Source organism: Oncorhynchus gorbuscha, linkage group LG09, assembly GCF_021184085.1.
Source record: "Oncorhynchus gorbuscha isolate QuinsamMale2020 ecotype Even-year linkage group LG09, OgorEven_v1.0, whole genome shotgun sequence".
Taxonomy (NCBI): Eukaryota; Metazoa; Chordata; class Actinopteri; order Salmoniformes; family Salmonidae; genus Oncorhynchus; species Oncorhynchus gorbuscha.
In genome coordinates this window covers 17,270,892-17,297,482 of record NC_060181.1, presented here as the reverse complement: position 1 = coordinate 17,297,482, position 26,591 = coordinate 17,270,892, and the positions used below count along the sequence as shown (strand labels likewise).

Sequence of the window (26,591 nt, the reverse complement as noted above, 5' to 3'; positions counted from 1 at the left end):
CCGTGATGCGTGTGTGGCTGTGGGACCTTTATTTGGAATGGTTTACTGCTTGTCCAATGTGATTGCCTTGTTCATACGCTGAGTGCTTGTTTTCGAATCGGATTCTGTTGACTATGGGAAAGGCCTAAACTATGATGATAATACTCTCCAAACGTGCAGGCTACAATGCTTGGATGGTTAACAAAAATGGCCGCATGTGTGTGATGAGTTTTATGTTATTTGGTAACAATTGACAACAAAAACGGACCCATAATTTGGAACGCGTATGGATCACTCTTCGGCCCATTCATTATTTCCTGGGTATCAGTCTATTTCTTATCGCGGTAAAGGGATCTGTGCCTGAATTTATCGCGCCGCTGATAGGATGTGTGCGCGCGAGGAAGTGTCAGGCAGCAGGAATCCCCACTATCCCAGGAGCACCGCACCAGCAGAGAACAGGGAAGTGGTGTAGAATGTTCCAAGGCCCCGACACGATTTGATAGGCTTGAGTGAAAATACCATTGTTTGTTGAACAACTACCGGGTTTTGTTTATTTGCGCTGAGCTGGTGAATGGACGTGGATCGGGTCTGGTATAGCTGTAGCAGCGTCTGGTCCGAAGGCAGAGGGCAGCAGACGCATGCTATTGATTTTGCCTTCAGATTTGTCTGAGTAGAGTGTAGAATGCCGTCTAATGTCACTACTTAGATGAATTCTTAATCCTGACCATCTGAATGTGATAATCTTAGTAATTATAAAAGGTTTAGATGGATTTTTTTTCATCCTTTTTGGTTATGGTGACGCTGGGTTGGCTTTATTCCCAGAGCCTCTTGCATGTTTTTCTGTCTGGGTTTAGAAGTGGAGGTGATTAGGGGGGAAACCCCTGTAAATATGCAATATGCAATTCCTTGGGGGTGGAATTGAGGCTAATCTTAGGGCAAAAGAGGGTGCAACTCAATATTAGGAAGGTGTTCCTAATGTTTTGTACACTGTGTATATCTGCAGTAATAGTGGAATGAAAGTGTAGTGTTTCACAGTATTACTTACCAGCCAATGTTCTGATTGGCTTTGATATTTGCATATTGGTTTCTCTCACCGGAGCATCAAAATGTGAAAACTGTTCTAACTAGTAGAAATTGCGCTAGATTTCCAGTCACAAAGTCAGAACAGTTTCAGTTTATGATTTAACAAGCACTGAATAGTGTAGGGAATCATTATTCCATCTTTGCTGTGAAATACATGTTCAATACCCAATAATATAGTATTTAAAGCTGTTTGAAGCTGGTGGACCTTTCGGTTTTGGTCCACGCTTCAAACAGATGTAAAAACTCTTATTTTTAAGATATGCCATAGCAATTTTAGATCGTACAATAATTCCCTACACTATTATTGTTTTCTCGCATAAAGTGAAATTGAGCGAAAAGTGTAACATTTTAGCAACCCAGGAAATGACAGTGATTTCCACTAGATAGCACAGCCACAAAGTCAGAACATTTTGACAACAGATGCCCTCCAGCAGGAGAAATCACCTACTGGCACCTACTATGATACCCTGTTCAAAGGCACTTAAATATTTTGTCTTGCCCATTTACCCTCTGAATGGCACACATACACAATCCATGTCTCAGTTGTCTCAAGGCCTAAAAACCCTTCTTTAATCTGTCTCCTCCTCTTTGTCTACGCTGATTGAAGTGGATTTAACAAGTGACATCAATAAGGGATGATAGCTTTCACCTGGAGTCACCTGGCCAGTCTATGTCATGGAAAGAGCAGGTGTCCTTAATGTTTTGTACACTATGCATATTATTATTATTATGGATATTTTCTGAAATACAAAAATACAAATAAATATCCTATGTGTTGCACCTTTAATGTAGGCTTAGGTCACTGTTGAAATGAATGCATCTTTATTTCCTTCCTTGGGTGATATTGCATTCAACTGGATTGGTGGAAAGCTAGTCAAGGAAGGAATGAGGGTTGGAATCAGCCCATTTTAATATGACAACCCTTATTCCATGCACGAAAGTGGAGTATTTGGATTTGTACTGGCTAGCGTACAATCTAGATTTAGTTTAGTTTATGTGCCTACTGCACTGCTGCATACATTAAAGGAGGAAAGCAGCAGTCTCTTGCTGTTCCTGAGAATGAATGTGACGATCGTCTGAAGAAGTAGACCAAATTGCAGCGTGGTAAGTGTCCATGATCGTTAATACTCAGAACACCAAACAAAAACAACAAAAGGAATAATGAACATCACGTTCTGCCAGCTTCACAGTGCTAACAAAAAACAAGATCCCATAACGTAGGTGGGAAAACAGGCTACCTAAGTATGATTCCCTATCAGAGACAACAACAGACAGCTGCCTCTGATTGGGAACCACACTCCGCCAAAACCAAAGAAATACAAAACATAGAATGCCCACCCCACATCACACCTTGACCTCACCAAATAGAGAAATAAAACGTCTCTCTAAGGTCAGGCGTGGACTCCCGGCCGCAAACCTGAACCTATAGGGGAGGGTCCGGGTGGGCATCTACCCTTGGCGGCGGCTCCAGTTCGTGGTGTAGCCCCTGACTCCGCCTCTGGCTCCCCCCACCTTGGTAGCGCCTCTGGTGCGGGAACCCTCGTCGCAGGCCTCGGACTGGGGACTGTCGCCGGAGGCTGCGGACAGAGGACCGTCGCTGTAGGTTCCGGACTAAGGACCATTGCTGGAGGCTCCGGACTGGGGACCGTCGCTGGAGGCCCCGGACTGGGGACTGTCGCCGGAGGCTCCGGACAGAGGACCGTCGCCGGAGGTTCCGGACTAAGGACCGTTGCTGGAGGCTCCGGACTGGGGACCGTCGCTGGAGGCTCCGGACAGAGGACCCCGGACAGAGGACCGTCGCTCGCGGCTCCAGTCTGGAGACCCTCGCTGCAGGCTCCGGGCCATGGATCCTTACTGCAGGCACCGTGCCATGGATCATCACTGGAGGCTTCGTGCCATGGATCATCACTGGAGGCTTCGTGCCATGGATCATCACTGGAGGCACCGTGCCATGGATCCTTACTGCAGGCTCCGGGCCATGGATCCTTACTGCAGGCTCCGGGCCATGGATCCTTACTGCAGGCTCCGTGCCATGGATCCTTACTGCAGGCTCCGTGCCATGGATCCTTACTGCAGGCTCCGTGCCATGGATCCTTACTGCAGGCTCCGGGCCATGGATCCTTACTGCAGGCTCCGGGCCATGGATCCTTACTGCAGGCTCCGGGCCATGGATCCTTACTGCAGGCCCCGTGCCATGGATCCTTACTGCAGGCTCCGGGCCATGGATCCTTACTGCAGGCTCCGGGCCATGGATCCTTACTGCAGGCTCCGGGCCATGGATCCTTACTGCAGGCTCCGGGCCATGGGTCCTTACTGCAGGCTCCGGGCCATGGATCCTTACTGCAGGCTCCGGGCCATGGATCATTACTGCAGGCTCCGGGCCATGGATCCTTACTGCAGGCTCCGGGCCATGGATCATCACTGCAGGCTCCGTGCCATGGATCCTTACTGCAGGCTCCGGGCCATGGATCCTTACTGCAGGCTCCGTGCCATGGATCCTTACTGCAGGCTCCGGGCCATGGATCATCACTGGAGGCTTCGTGCCATGGATCATCACTGGATGCTTCGTGCCATGGATCATCACTGGAGGCTTCATGCCATGGATCATCACGGTCCTTCTGTAGCTCAGTTGGTAGAGCATGGCGCTTGTAACGCCAGGGTAGTGGGTTCGATTCCCGGGACCACCCATACGTAGAATGTATGCACACATGACTGTAAGTCGCTTTGGATAATAGCGTCTGCTAAATGGCATATATTATTATTATATATTATCACTGGAGGCTTCGTGCCATGGATCCTCACTGGATGCTTCGTGCCATGGATCATCACTGGAGGCTTCATGCCATGGATCATCACTGGAGGCTTCGTGCCATGGATCCTTACTGCAGGCTCCGGGCCATGGATCATCACTGGAGGCTTCGTGCCATGGATCCTCACTGGATGCTTCGTGCCATGGATCATCACTGCAGGCTTCATGCCATGGATCATCACTGGATGCTTCGTGCCATGGATCATCACTGGAGGCTTCGTGCCATGGATCATCACTGCAGGCTTCGTGCCATGGTTCTTCCTATAATTGTGAAGCTGAATTCACCAAGCGTCGGATTGGTCTGCCTCTGCCTCTGATTGGGAACCACACTCGGCCAAAACCAAAGAAATATAAAACACAGAATGCCCACCCCACATCACACCCTGACCTCACCAAATAGAGAAATAAAACGTCTCTCTAAGGTCAGGGTGTGACAATGAATCACCCAAGCAGAGCCAGAGAGGCCAACATGACCTATGGCCAGTGGTGGAAAAAATACCCAATTTTAATACTTGAGTTCAAGTAAAGATACCTTAATAGAAAATGACTCAAGTTGTGACGGCCCTGAATTTTTCTGAACCGTCTCAGTGCAGCTCCTTCCAATAGGGCGCTTTCCCTTTAATTCCCAATTAAATAGCCAGTATCAGCTGCGCAAAAGTGGGGTTTTGTGATGGAGACGTGACTGAGGATGTGTTCAACCCTCAGTTCCCGAAGCTTCTCTATTCCGTTGTTTTGTTGCCGTTAAACGTGTGTTTTGTTGCCTAATAGAGTTTACCCAGGATCGGATCCACTCTTTGCGTCCCTGGACTACACCTCCTCCGTTCTTCGTGGCCTTTCTCCGCTGGAGATCTATTGGCGGATTGGATTGTCTGACTGACCGACTGACTACCACCTTTTTGTATACGGTATTTCATTTGTTTGGATGTGATGTATACTGTGATTTGTGTAGTTAGTGGTAGTTGAGGACTTAATTAAGAGTTGATCCGCTTTAAGGTTCTGTGGTAAAGTAATTGTTATATTGATTGTATGTTTAATACTGGGTTTACGCTACACGGAACGAACGGACAAACATCGCGTGACAAAAGTCACTTTAGTTCACTGAACTCCTTTACCGGGCAGGACTCTTTTTAGGCCCGAGGTACAGGACATTTCTGGAGGAACCAGAACTCATTGTGATATTATTATATATGTGTGTAATCATTGTTGTTGCTAATACAACCCACGCAACAGAATATAATTGTTTTTGAAGTTCTTTTCAATGTTTTAAGGGTTTATGAAAAGTTTATTTCCATCCTGACTTTTACATACGTCCTTTGTATTGGTGTAGACTTGACGGACCAGATGGGACTCATTCCCACCCAAACTAAAAGGAGAAACTAATGTTTTCTCTGGTAGGCACAACCTACCTGGCACCCCTATAAATAATAACCTCAAGTCAAAACCGTTACAAAGTAACAGTTAAAGTCACCCAGTAAAATAATACTTGAGTAAAAGTCAATAAGTATTTGGTTTTAGATATACTTAAGTATCAAAAGTAATTTTAAAAAATGTTTAAGGATTGCCAGCGGCACACTCCAACGCTCAGAAATAATTTATAAACAAAGCATTTGTGTTAAGTGAGGCTGGCGAAAGACAGTAGTTGTTAGAGGAGAGAGAGGCTGGAGGAAGACAGTAGTTGGTAGAGGAGAGAGGCTGGAGAAAGACAGTCGTTGGTAGAGGAGAGAGGCTGGAGGAAGACAGTAGTTGGTAGAGGAGAGAGGCTGGAGGATGACAGCAGTTGGTAGAGGAGAGAGGCTGGATGATGACAGCAGTTGGTAGAGGAGAGAGGCCAGAGAAAGACAGTCGTTGGTAGAGGAGAGAGGCTGGAGGAAGACAGTAGTTGGTAGAGGAGAGAGGCTGGAGGAAGACAGTAGTTGGTAGAGGAGAGAGGCTGGAGGATGACAGCAGTTGGTAGAGGAGAGAGGCTGGATGATGACAGCAGTTGGTAGAGGAGAGAGGCCAGAGAAAGACAGTCGTTGGTAGAGGAGAGAGGCTGGAGGAAGACAGTAGTTGGTAGAGGAGAGAGGCTGGAGGAAGACAGTAGTTGGTAGAGGAGAGAGGCCAGAGAAAGACAGTTGTTGGTAGAGGAGAGAGGCTGGAGAAAGACAGTCGTTGGTAGAGGAGAGAGGATGGAGGAAGACAGTAGTTGGTAGAGGAGAGGCTGGAGGAAGACAGTTGTTGGTAGAGGAGAGAGGCTGGAGGAAGACAGTAGTTGGTAGAGGAGAGTGGCCTGAGAAAGACAGTAGTTGGTAGAGGAGAGAGGCTGGAGGATGACAGTAGTTGGTAGAGGAAAGAGGCTGGAGGATGACAGCTGTTGGTAGAGGAGAGAGGCTGGAGGATGACAGCAGTTGGTAGAGGAGAGAGGCTGGAGGATGACAGCAGTTGGTAGAGGAGAGAGACTGGAGGATGACAGCAGTTGGTAGAGGAGAGAGGCTGGAGGATGACAGCTGTTGGTAGAGGAGAGAGGCTGGAGGATGACAGCAGTTGGTAGAGGAGAGAGACTGGAGGATGACAGCAGTTGGTAGAGGAGAGAGGCTGGATGATGACAGCAGTTGGTAGAGGAGAGAGGCCAGAGAAAGACAGTTGTTGGTAGAGGAGAGAGGCTGGAGAAAGACAGTTGTTGGTAGAGGAGAGAGGCTGGAGGAAGACAGTTGTTGGTAGAGGAGAGAGGCTGGAGAAAGACAGTTGTTGGTAGAGGAGAGAGGCTGGAGGAAGACAGTAGTTGGTAGAGGAGAGAGGCCAGAGAAAGACAGTTGTTGGTAGAGGAGAGAGGCTGGAGAAAGACAGTTGTTGGTAGAGGAGAGAGGCTGGAGGAAGACAGTAGTTGGTAGAGGAGAGAGGCCAGAGAAAGACAGTCATTGGTAGAGGAGAGAGGCTGGAGAAAGACAGTCATTGGTATAATAATTTATAAACAAAGCATTTGTGTTAAGTGAGGCTGGCGAAAGACAGTAGTTGTTAGAGGAGAGAGAGGCTGGAGGAAGACAGTAGTTGTTAGAGGAGAGAGAGGCTGGAGGAAGACAGTAGTTGGTAGAGGAGAGAGGCCAGAGAAAGACAGTCGTTGGTAGAGGAGAGAGGCTGGAGGATGACAGCAGTTGGTAGAGGAGAGAGGCTGGAGGATGACAGCAGTTGGTAGAGGAGAGAGGCTGGAGGATGACAGCAGTTGGTAGAGGAGAGAGACTGGAGGATGACAGCAGTTGGTAGAGGAGAGAGGCTGGAGGATGACAGCTGTTGGTAGAGGAGAGAGGCTGGAGGATGACAGCAGTTGGTAGAGGAGAGAGACTGGAGGATGACAGCAGTTGGTAGAGGAGAGAGGCTGGATGATGACAGCAGTTGGTAGAGGAGAGAGGCCAGAGAAAGACAGTTGTTGGTAGAGGAGAGAGGCTGAGAAAGACAGTTGTTGGTAGAGGAGAGAGGCTGGAGGAAGACAGTTGTTGGTAGAGGAGAGAGGCTGGAGAAAGACAGTTGTTGGTAGAGAGAGAGGCTGGAGGAAGACAGTAGTTGGTAGAGGAGAGAGGCCAGAGAAAGACAGTTGTTGGTAGAGGAGAGAGGCTGGAGAAAGACAGTTGTTGGTAGAGGAGAGAGGCTGGAGGAAGACAGTAGTTGGTAGAGGAGAGAGGCCAGAGAAAGACAGTCATTGGTAGAGGAGAGAGGCTGGAGAAAGACAGTCATTGGTATAATAATTTATAAACAAAGCATTTGTGTTAAGTGAGGCTGGCGAAAGACAGTAGTTGTTAGAGGAGAGAGAGGCTGGAGGAAGACAGTAGTTGTTAGAGGAGAGAGAGGCTGGAGGAAGACAGTAGTTGGTAGAGGAGAGAGGCCAGAGAAAGACAGTCGTTGGTAGAGGAGAGAGGCTGGAGGATGACAGCAGTTGGTAGAGGAGAGAGGCTGGAGGATGACAGCAGTTGGTAGAGGAGAGAGGCTGGAGGATGACAGCAGTTGGTAGAGGAGAGAGGCTAGAGGATGACAGCAGTTGGTAGAGGAGAGAGGCTGGAGGATGACAGCAGTTGGTAGAGGAGAAAGGCTGGAGGAAGACAGTTGTTGATAGAGGAGAGAGGCTGGAGGATGACAGTTGTTGGTAGAGGAGAGAGGCTGGAGGATGACAGCAGTTGGTAGAGGAGAGAGGCTGGAGGGAAACAGTTGTTGGTAGAGGAGAGAGGCTGGAGGATGACAGTTGTTGGTAGAGGAGAGAGGCTGGAGGATGACAGTTGTTGGTAGAGGAGAGAGGCTGGAGGATGACAGTGGTTGGTAGAGGAGAGAGGCTGGAGGATGACAGTTGTTGGTAAAGGAGAGAGGCTGGAGGATGACAGTTGTTGGTAGAGGAGAGAGGCTGGAGGATGACAGTTGTTGATAGAGGAGAGAGGCTGGAGGATGACAGTTGTTGGTAGAGGAGAGAGGCTGGAGGATGACAGTTGTTGATAGAGTAGAGAAACTGGAGGAAGACAGTGTCATGTAACACGATGAGTTACTGTATATCATGAGATTTGGGCTGCCGAGTGGTGCAGCGTCTAAGGCACTGCATCTCCGTGCTAGAGGCATCACTACAGACTCAGGTTTGATTCCAGGCTGTATAAAAACAGCCGTGATTGTGGATCCCCATCGGGCGGCGCACAATTTGCCCAGCATTGTCCGAGTTAAGGTTAGGCCGGCATAAGCCGTCATTGTAAATTTGAATCTGTTCTTAACTGTCTTGCCTAGTTAAATGAAGGTTAAATAAAAAATAACATTTTACTGGCAATGCAAGCCGATCACTGGATATTACAATCCTACTTCCTGGGCACAGTTTTTAATGAGCAGCACGTTAATTTCACCGCCCTCCTTCATATCGGCCTTCTCTCCATTGAATACACTCAATCCGTCCGTCACTTTAGTGCTAATTGGCCCATTACAGGAGAGAGAAAGATAGAATGAGAGCAAGAGCGAGGCTTACTGGCCGGTTTCATTATGTAATGCAGATTACAAGAAGGCCCTGCACGCTGATTGGGAGTGAAAGATATCCCCTGGAAGAATGTTAATGGCAGCAAAGCCACTAGGGCAATTCTTCCTCCTCATCGAATCATCCACACCACTGGGCCCCTCCAGGGTCTGTCTCACTACGGCCGAGGTAAAGGAGGACAGGACGGAGTGAAGGAAAGCAAAGCATGGAGAGAGAGAACGCTTAAAGAAGTGGAGAAAAAAAGAGGAGGAAGGGAAGCTGAGAGAGAGAGAGAGAGAGAGAGAGAGAGAGAGAGAGAGAGAGAGAGAGAGAGAGAGAGAGAGAGAGAGAACAAAGAGGTGGACGAGAGAGGACAAGAGAGGAAGGAGAGAGATGACTAAAGATGAAGACGAGGGAAAGGGCATAGAGTAAGCTCTTAGAAGAGGAGAGGAGACTAGATGAGGAGAGAGCACACTAAGTTCTTAAGAGAGGAGAGGAAAGGGGTGAACTCACACTGAGAAAGCAGATGCAGGAGAGAGGGAAGCTGTTCAGTACTTAAAGGACCTTGATGGAGACAAGAGAGGGGGTGCACACACCTGAGAAGTAGAGAATAAGAGCGAGAGCACACTTTTGGGATTTAAAAGACGTGAGGATGAGAGAAAAGGGGCCCTGAAGGAGAGAAGAGCAAGGAGAGAGGCAGCTGCATACACACAGAAACAAATCCATCCTTTTGAGCACAGACAGTACACAAAGCAGTATCAGAGAGTACACAAAGCAGTATCAGAGAGTACACAAAGCAGTATCAGAGAGTACACAAAGCAGTATCAGAGAGTACACAAAGCAGTATCAGAGAGTACACAAAGCTGTATCAGAGAGTACAGAAAGCTATATCAGAGAGTACATAAAGCAGAATCAGAGAGTACAGAAAGCAGTATCAGAGAGTACAGAAAGCAGTATCAGAGAGTACAGAAAGCAGTATCAGAGAGTACACAAAGCAGTATCAGAGAGTACACAAAGCAGTATCAGAGAGTACAGAAAGCAGTATCAGAGAGTACACAAAGCAGTATCAGAGAGTACAGAAAGCAGTATCAGAGAGTACACAAAGCAGTATCAGAGAGTACAGAAAGCAGTATCAGAGAGTACAGAAAGCAGTATCAGAGAGTACAGAAAGCAGTATCAGAGAGTACACAAAGCAGTATCAGTGAGTACACAACGCAGTATCAGAGAGTACAGAAAGCAGTATCAGAGAGTACAGAAAGCTGTATCAGAGAGTACAGAAAGCTGTATCAGAGAGTACACAAAGCAGTATCAGAGAGTACACAAAGCAGTATCAGAGAGTACACAAAGCAGTATCAGAGAGTACAGAAAGCAGTATCAAAGAGTACAGAAAGCAGTATCAGAGAGTACAGAAAGCAGTATCAGAGAGTACACAAAGCAGTATCAGAGAGTACACAAAGCAGTATCAGAGAGTACACAAAGCTGTATCAGAGAGTACACAAAGCAGTATCAGAGAGTACACAAAGCAGTATCAGAGAGTACACAAAGCAGTATCAGAGAGTACACAAAGCAGTATCAGAGAGTACACAAAGCAGTATCAGAGAGTACAGAAAGCTGTATCAGAGAGTACAGAAAGCAATATCAGAGAGTACACAAAGCTGTATCAGAGAGTACACAAAGCTATATCAGAGAGTACACAAAGCTGTATCAGAGAGTACACAAAGCTGTATCAGAGAGTACACAAAGCAGTATCAGAGAGTACAGAAAGCAGTATCAGAGAGTACACAAAGCTATATCAGAGAGTACACAAAGCAGTATCAGAGAGTACACAAAGCTATATCAGAGAGTACAGAAAGCAGCATCAGAGAGTACACAAAGCTATATCAGAGAGTACACAAAGCAGTATCAGAGAGTACACAAAGCAGTATCAGAGAGTACACAAAGCTGTATCAGAGAGTACACAAAGCTGTATCAGAGAGTACACAAAGCAGTATCTGAGAGTACACAAAGCTATATCAGAGAGTACACAAAGCAGTATCTGAGAGTACACAAAGCTGTATCAGAGAGTACACAAAGCAGTATCAGAGAGTACACAAAGCAGTATCAGAGAGTACACAAAGCTATATCAGAGAGTACACAAAGCAGTATCTGAGAGTACACAAAGCTATATCAGAGAGTACACAAAGCAGTATCTGAGAGTACACAAAGCTATATCAGAGAGTACACAAAGCAGTATCAGAGAGTACACAAAGCAGTATCAGAGAGTACACAAAGCTGTATCAGAGAGTACAGAAAGCAGTATCAGAGAGTACACAAAGCAGTATCAGCGAGTACAGAAAGCAGTATCAGAGAGTACACAAAGCAGTATCAGAGAGTACACAAAGCTGTATCAGAGAGTACAGAAAGCAGTATCAGAGAGTACACAAAGCTGTATCAGAGAGTACACAAAGCTGTATCAGAGAGCACAGAAAGCAGTATCAGAGAGTACACAAAGCAGTATCAGAGAGTACGCAAAGCAGTATCAGAGAGTACACAAAGCTGTATCACAGAGTACACAAAGCTGTATCAGAGAGTACAAAAAGCAGTATCAGAGAGTACACAAAGCTGTATCAGAGAGTACACAAAGCAGTATCAGAGAGTACACAAAGCAGTATCAGAGAGTACACAAAGCAGTATCAGAGAGTACACAAAGCAGTATCAGAGAGTACACAAAGCTATATCAGAGAGTACACAAAGCAGTATCAGAGAGTACACAAAGCAGTATCAGAGAGTACAGAAAGCAGTATCAGAGTACACAAAACAGTATCAGGGAGTACAAAAAGCAGTATCAGAGAGTACACAAAGCAGTATCAGGGAGTACAAAAAGCAGTATCAGAGAGTACACAAAGCAGTATCAGAGAATACACAAAGCTATATCAGAGAGTACACAAAGCAGTATCAGAGAGTACACAAAGCAGTATCAGAGAGTACAGAAAGCAGTATCAGAGAGTACAGAAAGCAGTATCAGAGAGTACAGAAAACAGTATCAGAGAGTACAGAAAGCAGTATCAGAGAGTACAGAAAGCAGTATCAGAGAGTACAGAAAGCAGTATCAGAGAGTACAGAAAGCAGTATCAGAGAGTACAGAAAGCAGTATCAGAGAGTACAGAAAGCAGTATCAGAGAGTACACAAAGCTGTATCAGAGAGTACAGAAAGCAGTATCAGAGAGTACAGAAAGCAGTATCAGAGAGTACAGAAAGCAGTATCAGAGAGTACAGAAAGCAGTATCAGAGAGTACAGAAAGCAGTATCAGAGAGTACAGAAAACAGTATCAGAGAGTACAGAAAGCAGTATCAGAGAGTACAGAAAGCAGATTCAGAGAGTACAGAAAGCAGATTCAGAGAGTACAGAAAGCAGTATCAGAGAGTACACAAAGCAGTATCAGAGAGTACACAAAGCAGTATCAGAGAGTACACAAAGCAGTATCAGAGAGTACACAAAGCAGTATCAGAGAGTACAGAAAGCAGTATCAGAGAGTACAGAAAGCAGTATCAGAGAGTACACAAAGCTGTATCAGAGAGTACACAAAGCAGAGAGTACACAAAGCAGTATCAGAGAGTACACAAAGCTGTATCAGAGAGTACACAAAGCAGTATCAGAGAGTACACAAAGCAGTATCAGAGAGTACACAAAGCTGTATCAGAGAGTACACAAAGCAGTATCAGAGAGTACACAAAGCAGTATCAGAGAGTACACAAAGCAGTATCAGAGAGTACACAAAGCAGTATCAGAGAGTACAGAAAGCAGTATCAGAGAGTACACAAAGCAGTATCAGAGAGTACAGAAAGCAGTATCAGAGAGTACAGAAAGCAGTATCAGAGAGTACACAAAGCTGTATCAGAGAGTACACAAAGCAGTATCAGAGAGTACACAAAGCAGTATCAGAGAGTACACAAAGCTGTATCAGAGAGTACACAAAGCAGTATCAGAGAGTACACAAAGCAGTATCAGAGAGTACACAAAGCTGTATCAGAGAGTACACAAAGCAGTATCAGAGAGTACACAAAGCTGTATCAGAGAGTACACAAAGCAGTATCAGAGAGTACACAAAGCAGTATCAGAGAGTACAGAAAGCAGTATCAGAGAGTACAGAAAGCAGTATCAGAGAGTACACAAAGCTGTATCAGAGAGTACAGAAAGCAGATTCAGAGAGTACAGAAAGCAGATTCAGAGAGTACAGAAAGCAGTATCAGAGAGTACACAAAGCAGTATCAGAGAGTACACAAAGCAGTATCAGAGAGTACACAAAGCAGTATCAGAGAGTACACAAAGCAGTATCAGAGAGTACAGAAAGCAGTATCAGAGAGTACAGAAAGCAGTATCAGAGAGTACAGAAAGCAGTATCAGAGAGTACAGAAAGCAGTATCAGAGTACAGAAAGCAGTATCAGAGAAAGCAGTTCAGAGAGTACAGAAAGCAGATTCAGAGAGTACAGAAAGCAGTATCAGAGAGTACACAAAGCAGTATCAGAGAGTACACAAAGCAGTATCAGAGAGTACACAAAGCAGTATCAGAGAGTACACAAAGCAGTATCAGAGAGTACACAAAGCAGTATCAGAGAGTACACAAAGCAGTATCAGAGAGTACACAAAGCAGTATCAGAGAGTACACAAAGCAGTATCTGAGAGTACACAAAGCAGTATCAGAGAGTACACAAAGCAGTATCAGAGAGTACACAAAGCAGTATCAGAGAGTACACAAAGCTGTATCAGAGAGTACAGAAAGCAGTATCAGAGAGTACACAAAGCTGTATCAGAGAGTACAGAAAGCAGTATCAGAGAGTACACAAAGCTGTATCAGAGAGTACACAAAGCTATATCAGAGAGTACACAAAGCAGTATCTGAGAGTACACAAAGCTATATCAGAGAGTACACAAAGCAGTATCTGAGAGTACACAAAGCTATATCAGAGAGTACACAAAGCAGTATCAGAGAGTACACAAAGCAGTATCAGAGAGTACACAAAGCTGTATCAGAGAGTACAGAAAGCAGTATCAGAGAGTACACAAAGCAGTATCAGCGAGTACAGAAAGCAGTATCAGAGAGTACACAAAGCAGTATCAGAGAGTACACAAAGCTGTATCAGAGAGTACAGAAAGCAGTATCAGAGAGTACACAAAGCTGTATCAGAGAGTACACAAAGCTGTATCAGAGAGCACAGAAAGCAGTATCAGAGAGTACACAAAGCAGTATCAGAGAGTACGCAAAGCAGTATCAGAGAGTACACAAAGCTGTATCACAGAGTACACAAAGCTGTATCAGAGAGTACAAAAAGCTGTATCAGAGAGTACACAAAGCAGTATCAGAGAGTACACAAAGCAGTATCAGAGAGTACACAAAGCAGTATCAGAGAGTACACAAAGCAGTATCAGAGAGTACACAAAGCAGTATCAGAGAGTACACAAAGCTATATCAGAGAGTACACAAAGCAGTATCAGAGAGTACACAAAGCAGTATCAGAGAGTACAGAAAGCAGTATCAGAGTACACAAAACAGTATCAGGGAGTACAAAAAGCAGTATCAGAGAGTACACAAAGCAGTATCAGGGAGTACAAAAAGCAGTATCAGAGAGTACACAAAGCAGTATCAGAGAATACACAAAGCTATATCAGAGAGTACACAAAGCAGTATCAGAGAGTACACAAAGCAGTATCAGAGAGTACAGAAAGCAGTATCAGAGAGTACAGAAAACAGTATCAGAGAGTACAGAAAGCAGTATCAGAGAGTACAGAAAGCAGTATCAGAGAGTACAGAAAGCAGTATCAGAGAGTACACAAAGCAGTATCAGAGAGTACAGAAAGCAGAGAGTACACAAAGCAGTATCAGAGAGTACAGAAAGCAGTATCAGAGAGTACAGAAAGCAGTATCAGAGAGTACAGAAAGCAGTATCAGAGAGTACAGAAAGCAGTATCAGAGAGTACAGAAAGCAGTATCAGAGAGTACACAAAGCTGTATCAGAGTACACAAAGTATACAGAAAGCAGATTCAGAGAGTACAGAAAGCAGATTCAGAGAGTACAGAAAGCAGTATCAGAGAGTACACAAAGCAGTATCAGAGAGTACACAAAGCAGTATCAGAGAGTACACAAAGCAGTATCAGAGAGTACACAAAGCAGTATCAGAGAGTACAGAAAGCAGTATCAGAGAGTACAGAAAGCAGTATCAGAGAGTACACAAAGCTGTATCAGAGAGTACACAAAGCAGTATCAGAGAGTACACAAAGCAGTATCAGAGAGTACACAAAGCTGTATCAGAGAGTACACAAAGCAGTATCAGAGAGTACACAAAGCAGTATCAGAGAGTACACAAAGCTGTATCAGAGAGTACACAAAGCAGTATCAGAGAGTACACAAAGCTGTATCAGAGAGTACACAAAGCAGTATCAGAGAGTACACAAAGCAGTATCAGAGAGTACAGAAAGCAGTATCAGAGAGTACAGAAAGCAGTATCAGAGAGTACACAAAGCTGTATCAGAGAGTACAGAAAGCAGATTCAGAGAGTACAGAAAGCAGATTCAGAGAGTACAGAAAGCAGTATCAGAGAGTACACAAAGCAGTATCAGAGAGTACACAAAGCAGTATCAGAGAGTACACAAAGCAGTATCAGAGAGTACAGAAAGCAGTATCAGAGAGTACAGAAAGCAGTATCAGAGAGTACAGAAAGCAGTATCAGAGAGTACAGAAAGCAGTATCAGAGAGTACAGAAAGCAGTATCAGAGAGTACAGAAAGCAGTATCAGAGAGTACAGAAAGCAGATTCAGAGAGTACAGAAAGCAGTATCAGAGAGTACACAAAGCAGTATCAGAGAGTACACAAAGCAGTATCAGAGAGTACACAAAGCAGTATCAGAGAGTACACAAAGCAGTATCTGAGAGTACACAAAGCTATATCAGAGAGTACACAAAGCAGTATCAGGGAGTACAAAAAGCAGTATCAGAGAGTACACAAAGCAGTATCAGAGAGTACACAAAGCTATATCAGAGAGTACACAAAGCAGTATCAGAGAGTACACAAAGCAGTATCAGAGAGTACACAAAGCTGTATCAGAGAGTACAGAAAGCAGTATCAGAGAGTACACAAAGCTGTATCAGAGAGTACAGAAAGCAGTATCAGAGAGTACACAAAGCTGTATCAGAGAGTACACAAAGCTATATCAGAGAGTACACAAAGCAGTATCTGAGAGTACACAAAGCTATATCAGAGAGTACACAAAGCAGTATCTGAGAGTACACAAAGCTATATCAGAGAGTACACAAAGCAGTATCAGAGAGTACACAAAGCAGTATCAGAGAGTACACAAAGCAGTATCAGAGAGTACACAAAGCTGTATCAGAGAGTACAGAAAGCAGTATCAGAGAGTACACAAAGCAGTATCAGCGAGTACAGAAAGCAGTATCAGAGAGTACACAAAGCAGTATCAGAGAGTACACAAAGCTGTATCAGAGAGTACAGAAAGCAGTATCAGAGAGTACACAAAGCTGTATCAGAGAGTACACAAAGCTGTATCAGAGAGCACAGAAAGCAGTATCAGAGAGTACACAAAGCAGTATCAGAGAGTACGCAAAGCAGTATCAGAGAGTACACAAAGCTGTATCACAGAGTACACAAAGCTGTATCAGAGAGTACAAAAAGCAGTATCAGAGAGTACACAAAGCTGTATCAGAGAGTACACAAAGCAGTATCAGAGAGTACACAAAGCTATATCAGAGAGTACAGAAAGCAGTATCAGAGTACACAAAACAGTATCAGGGAGTACAAAAAGCAGTATCAGAGAGTACACAAAGCAGTATCAGGGAGTACAAAAAGCAGTATCAGAGAGTACACAAAGCAGTATCAGAGAATACACAAAGCTATATCAGAGAGTACACAAAGCAGTATCAGAGAGTACACAAAGCAGTATCAGAGAGTACAGAAAGCAGTATCAGAGAGTACAGAGAGTACAGCAGTATCAGAGAGTACAGAAAACAGTATCAGAGAGTACAGAAAGCAGTATCAGAGAGTACAGAAAGCAGTATCAGAGAGTACAGAAAGCAGTATCAGAGAGTACAGAAAGCAGTATCAGAGAGTACAGAAAGCAGTATCAGAGAGTACAGAAAGCAGTATCAGAGAGTACAGAAAGCAGTATCAGAGAGTACACAAAGCTGTATCAGAGAGTACAGAAAGCAGTATCAGAGAGTACAGAAAGCAGTATCAGAGAGTACAGAAAGCAGTATCAGAGAGTACAGAAAGCAGTATCAGAGAGTACAGAAAGCAGTATCAGAGAGTACAGAAAGCAGTATCAGAGAGTACAGAAAACAGTATCAGAGAGTACAGAAAGCAGTATCAGAGAGTACAGAAAGCAGTATCAGAGAGTACAGAAAGCAGTATCAGAGAGTACACAAAGCAGTATCAGAGAGTACAGAAAGCAGTATCAGAGAGTACACAAAGCAGTATCAGAGAGTACAGAAAGCAGTATCAGAGAGTACAGAAAGCAGTATCAGAGAGTACAGAAAGCAGTATCAGAGAGTACAGAAAGCAGTATCAGAGAGTACAGAAAGCAGTATCAGAGAGTACACAAAGCTGTATCAGAGAGTACAGAAAGCAGATTCAGAGAGTACAGAAAGCAGATTCAGAGAGTACAGAAAGCAGTATCAGAGAGTACAGAAAGCAGTATCAGAGAGTACACAAAGCAGTATCAGAGAGTACACAAAGCAGTATCAGAGAGTACACAAAGCAGTATCAGAGAGTACAGAAAGCAGTATCAGAGAGTACAGAAAGCAGTATCAGAGAGTACACAAAGCTGTATCAGAGAGTACACAAAGCAGTATCAGAGAGTACACAAAGCAGTATCAGAGAGTACACAAAGCTGTATCAGAGAGTACACAAAGCAGTATCAGAGAGTACACAAAGCAGTATCAGAGAGTACACAAAGCTGTATCAGAGAGTACACAAAGCAGTATCAGAGAGTACACAAAGCAGTATCAGAGAGTACACAAAGCAGTATCAGAGAGTACACAAAGCAGATTCAGAGAGTACAGAAAGCAGTATCAGAGAGTACACAAAGCAGTATCAGAGAGTACACAAAGCAGTATCAGAGAGTACACAAAGCAGTATCAGAGAGTACACAAAGCAGTATCAGAGAGTACAGAAAGCAGTATCAGAGAGTACAGAAAGCAGTATCAGAGAGTACAGAAAGCAGTATCAGAGAGTACAGAAAGCAGTATCAGAGAGTACAGAAAGCAGTATCAGAGAGTACACAAAGCAGTATCAGGGAGATACAAAGATGGCTGGTCAGGGACGGGTGTGAACCAACAACCAACCAGAGCCCTCCCCTTGCCCCTGGTTGCCATGCAACCAGATGACGGACAGCTCGTGATGGAGGGATTATGAAGTATCAGAGTGTCTGTTTTTGTGTAAACCGCCACGCCACAGCAGATCATCTCTGTGTTTTGCATTCAGGAGTGTGTGTGTGTGTGTCCACACGGTATTAAAAGCACAGAGAATCATTCAAAAATAGCACTTTTTGTGACCTCTGGTGATCCCTATGAGAGGAGAAATACTAGACTGTGAGATCTAAATCCTATAAATGTTACAAACTGATCTCCATTGAAGTGTTTTGATTCTCAGTTTCTGTGAATGCTCTATTCATTTAAGTACATCCTCAAAAGTCATCAAATGAAACACACACACACACACACACACACACACACACACACACACACACACACACACACACACACACACACACACACACACACACACACACACACACACACACACACACACACACACACACACACACACACACACACACACACACACACACAGCATTTTAAGGCAACATCCGTTCATGTACGCACAAACAAACACATAAACAAGTGAGAGGGACTTTTTTCTCTACATCTCCCAGGCACAAGGAAGCAGAGAGGACTGACTAATAGCCGTCACTCTGGGTTTTTCTCAGTCAATTGAGAATCACAAAGGAGGCCAGTAACCCGGATTGCCTTGGAGCCACAATGTCCTCCCGAGCAGGGCTGGCTGCTAGGACTCCTGGGGTAGCGCAGAGCAATTAGTGAACTTTGCTGCAACATCACTACAATAGCCTGTACACTCAGAGACTGTTATTCAATTCTATCAGAGCTTGCTCTGGACAGTGGGGTATGCCACGTGTGTTGGTTGGTGTGTGTTGTGCAGAGAGGAGGATTTGGTTGAGGGGCTGCTAGTTTAGCCAATCTCTAATGACTCCTCTACAACCATCCCAACCCTAAACCACCCCCACCCCCCACACACACACACACCGAGCAGCCGCTGCCACAAGCCCCAGGTCAGACTGTGTGACTCTAGATAAGAGGATTACACTGCCAGAAACAAGATGGCCATCTTGAAGATTAATAATAATATTCATTAGAACAACAACAACCATCACATTTATCCAATCATCAGTACATTGATTTCTGTCATTTAACAGATGCTCTTATCCAGAGTGACTTTTAATCATACTTCACTACAATCTCAAATATAATTTAACCAAAAATGCCCTGTCATTTGATGCTGATTGTTTGTTTTGGACACATAATTACATCCTGACCACAGCTTATCACAACACCCAGCACACACACACACACACACACACACACACACACACACACACACACACACACACACACACACACACACACACACACACACACACACACACACACACACACACACACACACACACACACACACACAGCTTATCACAACCCCCAGCACACACACACACACAGTTTATCACAACCCCCAGCACACACACACACACACAGTTTATCACAACCCCCAGCACACACACACACACACGCAGCTTATCACAACCCCCAGCACACACACACACAGCTTATCACAACCCTCGGCACACACACACACACGGTTTATCACAACCCACACACACACACACACACATGGTTTATCACAACCCTCACACACACACACACACACACACACACACACACACACACACACACACACACACACACACACACACACACACACACACACACACACACACACACACACACACACACACACACACACACACACACACACACACACACACACAGTTTATCACAACCCCCAGCCCTTAACGAGCCGCATCTTTATTTATTTTTATTTTTATTTAACCTTTATTTAACTAGGCAAGTCAGTTATGAACAAATTCATATTTACAATGACAGGCTACCAAAAGCCAAATCGCCTCCCACGGAGACGGGGGCTGGGATTAAAAATAAATAAAAAATATTGGACAAAACACACATCATGACAAGAGAGACAAGACTCCATAAAGAGAGACCTAAGACAACAACATAGCAAGGCAGCAACACATGACAACACAGCATGGTAGCAACACAACATGACAACACAGCATGGTAGCAACACAACATGACAACAACGTGGTAGCAACACAACATGGTAGCAGCACAAAACATGGTACAAACATTATTGGACACAGTCAACAGCACAGAGGTCAAGAAGGTAGAGACAACAATACATCACACAAAGCAGTCACAACTGTCAGTGAGAGTGTCCATGATTGAGTCTTTGAATGAAGAGATTTAGATAAAACTGTTCAGTTTGAGTGTTTGTTGCAGCTCGTTCCAGTCGCTAGCTGCAGCGAACTGAAAAGACGAGCTACCCAGGAATGTGTGTGCTTTGGGACCTTTAACAGAATGTGACTGGCAGAACGGGTGTTGTATGTGGAGGATAATGAGGCTGTTGCAGTTTTTTACAATCACTTTGGCACTCATTTCGGAACCTTGCTGTAATTTTTCAAAACTCTAGACACAAAACTCACAACCAATGATCAAAATGCAAATTTTTCAAAACTCTAACACTTTTTTCCAATTGCTTGGATACAAGACACATAAAGTTAATAATTTGTTCATTGAACTAAAATCACCTGTTCAAAATGACACAACATAACATCAAAGTATTACCATTTCAAAATGCAATTCACACATTACATCTGGGATGACTGTCTATTCATTTCATTACAATGAGCTAACTATCAATTGATACAACTGCTCAAAATGATAAGTAACTGTTGCATTACTCTTAATGCATAGTTTTGTGGAAACTGACAAACAATATTCCATGTTTAGATCATGAAAGTTTCAGGATAACGAGATCCATTGACACCAATTACCGTGGAACATGAACCAATTGGACTATATTATCTATAGATGTAATATTTCATCATCATTCTTCATCACTGTCTCTATGGTCCCATGTACTACTTTTCCAGACCATGTTTTCAGATTTGACATTTAGTAGGTACACCTCTCTAGTACTGTGTAGGACCCCCTTTTGCCTCCACAACAGCCTGAATTATTCACGGTGTTGTACGTTAATTAAGAGATGCCCTTCTGCACACCACTGTTTTAAACAGCTGTTGTTTGAGCATTTGTGGCCTTTCTGTTAGCTTGAATGAGTCTGGACATTCTCTTCTGACCTCTCTCATTAACAAGGTGGTTTTGCCCACAGAACTACTGCTCACTGAATGTGTTTTGTTTATCGCACCGTTCTCTGTAAACTCTAGAGACTGTAGTGCGTAGAAATCCCAGGAAGGCAGCTGTTTCTGAGATGCTGGAATCACCATGTGTTCATCAACAATCATACCACGGTCAAAGTTGCTTAGATTACTCATCTTGCCCATTCTGATGTTTGGTTGAACAACATCTAAAGCTCTCTACTCTATATACTCTATATATTGAGTTGCAGGCAGCCACATGATTCACTGTTTGTAACTGTCTTTGATGAGCTAAATCAGGTCTGTAGAGCTGATGACATGACCTATGTCATTGTGTGGGATAATGTCAGGTTCCACCATGCTCAGAATGGTGCAAGCATGGTTTCAGGCCCATCCACAATTTACCACCTTGTACTTACCCCCATACTCTCCTTTCCTTAACCCGACCTTAACCCAATTGAGGATTTGTTCTCCACATGGAAGTGGAAGGTATATGATAGGCGCCCTCACGAACAAGGCACCCTTCTCCAGGCCATGGATGACACATGCAATGACATCACGGCAGACCAGCGTCAAGCCTGGATTCGCTATGCCCAAAGATTCTTCCCAAGATGTTTGGCTAATGAAAACAACATGAACCTGTGGCCAAATCCACAAGCAGGGTTGATGGAAAATAGAAGTACAGTAATCAATCTTTTGTTTTGCTCTTTACAGTAAGCCAGGTGAGGAACACTGCAGTGATGTTTTACAGTAAGCCAGGTGAGGAACACTGCAGTGATGTTTTACAGTAAGCCACGTGAGGAACACTGCAGTGATGTTTTACAGTAAGCCAGGTGAGGAACACTGCAGTGATGTTTTACAGTAAGCCAGGTAAGGAACACTGCAGTGATATTTTACAGTAAGCCAGGTGAGGAACACTGCAGTGATGTTTTACAGTAAGCCAGGTGAGGAACACTGCAGTGATGTTTTACAGTAAGCCAGGTGAGGAACACTGCAGTGATATTTTACAGTAAGCCACGTGAGGAACACTGCAGTGATGTTTTACAGTAAGCCAGGTGAGGAACTGCAGTGATGTTTTACAGTAAGCCACGTGAGGAACACTGCAGTGATGTTTTACAGTAAGCCAGGTGAGGAACACTGCAGTGATGTTTTACAGTAAGCCAGGTGAGGAACTGCAGTGATGTTTTACAGTAAGCCAGGTGAGGAACACTGCAGTGATGTTTTACAGTAAGCCAGGTGAGGAACACTGCAGTGATGTTTTACAGTAAGCCAGGTCAGGAACACTGCAGTGATGTTTTACAGTAAGCCAGGTGAGGAACACTGCAGTGATGTTTTACAGTAAGCCAGGTCAGGAACACTGCAGTGATATTTTACAGTAAGCCAGGTGAGGAACACTGCAGTGATATTTTACAGTAAGCCAGGTGAGGAACACTGCAGTGATGTTTTACAGTAAGCCAGGTCAGGAACACTGCAGTGATATTTTACAGTAAGCCAGGTCAGGAACACTGCAGTGATGTTTTACAGTAAGCCAGGTGAGGAACACTGCAGTGATGTTTTACAGTAAGCCAGGTGAGGAACACTGCAGTGATATTTTACAGTAAGCCAGGTGAGGAACACTGCAGTGATATTTTACAGTAAGCCAGGTGAGGAACACTGCAGTGATGTTTTACAGTAAGCCAGGTGAGGAACACTGCAGTGATGTTTTACAGTAAGTCAGGTGAGGAACACTGCAGTGATGTTTTACAGTAAGCCAGGTGAGGAACACTGCAGTGATATTTTACAGTAAGCCAGGTGAGGAACACTGCAGTGATGTTTTACAGTAAGTCAGGTGAGGAACACTGCAGTGATGTTTTACAGTAAGCCACGTGAGGAACACTGCAGTGATATTTTACAGTAAGCCAGGTGAGGAACACTGCAGTGATGTTTTACAGTAAGCCACATGAGGAACACTGCAGTGATATTTTACAGTAAGCCAGGTGAGGAACACTGCAGTGCTGTTTTACAGTAAGCCAGGTCAGGAACACTGCAGTGATGTTTTACAGTAAGCCAGGTGAGGAACACTGCAGTTGACCTTTAACTGTTTTTTCTTTTTTTGTTGCTAATTATTTTTGCTTTGATTCAAATAAACCTGTTGTGATTTTATTGTATTTCATCAATAAATGTCATATTTTGTTCCACTGTGTGTGATATGTGATTCCACTGTGTCTGTAGTATTCTCTCTACTAGTTATTTTACAGTGATGTATTTACGTGTAGTAGCATAATGAAACATGTATCACATATTTTGTACTACAATATTTAATGATTGTACGAACAACGACACAGTGAAACTGTCAGTATCTTGTGTGTGGGTGATCTAAATGAATGTTCCTATGGCATTTCATGATAAATGAGTTATTTGAACCAATGATTCTGCAAGTGCAAGGTTTCTTTAAAGATATGAATGCACACTGCAGTGTTTTGAACATTGGACAGCCTGTATTACAAGTGACGACCGTTTTGAGTTTTGTGTCTAGCGTTTTGAAAAATGACCACAAGGTTCTGAAATTAGTGCCAAAGTGATTGTTAAAAACTGTAATATGTGTCCCAAATGGCACGCTTTCCCCATATAGTGCACTAATTTCCCTTATATAGTGCACTACTTTTCCCTTATAGTGTACTAATTATTATTATTTGACCCTGCTGGTCATCTATGAACATTTGAACATCTTGGCCATGTTCTGTTATAATCTCCACCCGGCACAGCCAGAAGAGGACTGGCCACCCCTCATAGCCTTTCTAGGGAGTTTTTCCTAGCCACCGTGCTTCTACACCGGCATTGCTTGATGTTTGGGGTTTTAGGCTGGGTTTCTGTACAGCACTGGGATATCAGCAGATGTAAGAAGGGCTTTACATTTGATTTACTACTTTTCCCTTATATAGTGCACTACTTTTCCCTTATATAGTGCACTACTTTTCCCTTATATAGTGCACTACTTTTCCCTTATATAGTGCACTACTTTTCCATTATATAGTGCACTACTTTTCCCTTATATAGCGCACTACTTTTCCCTTATATAGCGCACTACTTTTCCCTTATATAGTGCACTACTTTTCCCTTATATAGTGCACTACTTTTCCCTTATATAGTGCACTACTTTTCCCTTATATAGTGCACTACTTTTCCCTTATATAGTGCACTACTTTTCCCCTATATAGTGCACTACTTTTCCCCTATATAGTGTACTACTTTTTGTACAAAAAAACTAAGACTTTACTAGCTGTAATTCTATGGTGGCTGTACTTGTTTGACCATATTGTGACACAGTGGTCCAGATTGGAGCTGAAGGTCAAAGGTCATCAGTAGGGTTTGACCTCATGACTTGCTGCCATGGCTAAGACCTAAGCAGTGGGTGATTATTTGAATTGTTTGATGGCTTCGTCTGCTAACCCATTTCATCTCATCAGAGTTATTCAGAGTTGCCTGCGTGGGATGGCGGGATCGGGCTTAATGCTGCTGACCTGTAGTGTTTATTAATAAGCTACTGTTTACCACTCTCTCAATGGACCTGGGATGAAGGGAGGAGGTTAGAGGGAAGGGAGGATGCAGGAGAGCAGGAATAGAAGAAGAGAAGGATTAGGGTAAGGCTGAATGCATAACCCTCCCTGTTATTCTCAAATAATAGAGGACATTTACATTCTGATGAATTGACATTCAGGCTGATGATGTAAGCAACGTCCTTAAGTGACTGTGGACACAATAGCCCTCAGAGTCGTGCTGAAGGAACAATGGACCCCATCAGTACCTGGGATCATTGCCCTTGTCTGGTCTCCTCTGGACAAGAATGAGATGACCCTCTAGAGAAAGAGAGAGAGTGAATAGAGAGAGAGGGAGCAAGAGTGTGAGAGAGAAGGTGAGTCAGATACAGATTGTGTAAACCCCTGGTCTGGGGCTGGGGGAAATGGTAAAAATATCATATCACAGTATTTAGAAAAAAATTGACGGTATAACGGTATTTTATGTTTTTAAATAATAAAAGTTGTACATTTGCTTTATGGGTAGCGTGTGACCCCAGGGTGGAAAACATACATTCTAAATTATGTCAGTGGGTCTTTCTCCATTCTGATTGTTTTATACTTTTCAATTCAACTTCAACCCCAAATCATTTTCATTCATGTCTGTATTTCCTACACTCATTTGAGATCATTTCCACACTGCCACGTAGGGCTGCACAATATGGGCAAACAATCTAGGCCTAATTTTTCTTCCAACTGTTGCATTTGCTGTTTGACTTAGAATGAAATAGAATGATTTTTCTAATTCTATAGTAAGAATTAACTATTTTTTGCTCAAATGCTTTAAGAAAGGAGAGACATTCCACATGTTCACTTTTAACAAGGCACACCTGTTAATTGAAATGCATTCCAGGTGACTACCTCATGAAGCTGGTTGAGAGAATGCCAAGAGTGTGCAAAGCTGTCATCAAGGCAAAGGGTGGCTACTTTGAAGAATCTCAAATATAAAATTGATTTTGATTTGTTTAACAGTTTTTTGGTTACTACGTGATTCCATATGTGTTATTTCATAGTTTGATGTCTTCACTATTAGTCCACAATGTAAAACAAAACTTGAATGAGTGGGGTTGTCCAAACTGGTACTGTAGGTCTACACCATCACTGGTATTATCAGGCTGTATAACTGCCTGTATGTTTGCTAGTACATGTATTAGCTAGCTAGCGATAATTAGTGATTAGTGGCTAACAAGATTTAGGCCCAACTTACTAAGAAAAGACAAACGCTAGTGGATTTATATTAACAAGCAAAGTGAAAACAGCATTGTTGTCATCAACATTGTTTCATGTGCTGCATTGACCATGCAGATTGAAGTGTCTCCATGTGCTGCATTGACCATGCAGACTGAACAGAAGTGTCTCCATGTGCTGCATTAACCATGCAGACTGAACAGAAGTGTCTCCATGTGCTGCATTGACCATGCAGATGCAGATTGAAGTGTCTCCATGTGCTGCATTGACCATGCAGACTGAACAGAAGTGAAGACTGAACAGAAGTGTCTCCATGTGCTGCATTGACCAGTGATTGATGCAGATTGAAGCTCCATGTGCTGCATTCCATGTGCCATTGACCATGCAGATTGAAGTGTCTCCATGTGCTGCATTGACCATGCAGATTGAAGTGTCTCCATGTGCTGCATTGACCATGCAGATTGAAGTGTCTCCATGTGCTGCATTGACCATGCAGATTGAAGTGTCTC

General features: G+C 43.8%; 1 protein-coding gene across 4 annotated transcripts in view; it reads left to right on the top strand.

Annotated features, from left to right (window-relative positions):
* The window catches only part of LOC124043212 (protein PALS2-like), a 58,025-nt gene that overhangs the window by 219 nt on the left and 31,215 nt on the right, over nucleotides 1-26,591 (top strand). The gene's annotated exons all lie outside the window — the stretch shown is intronic.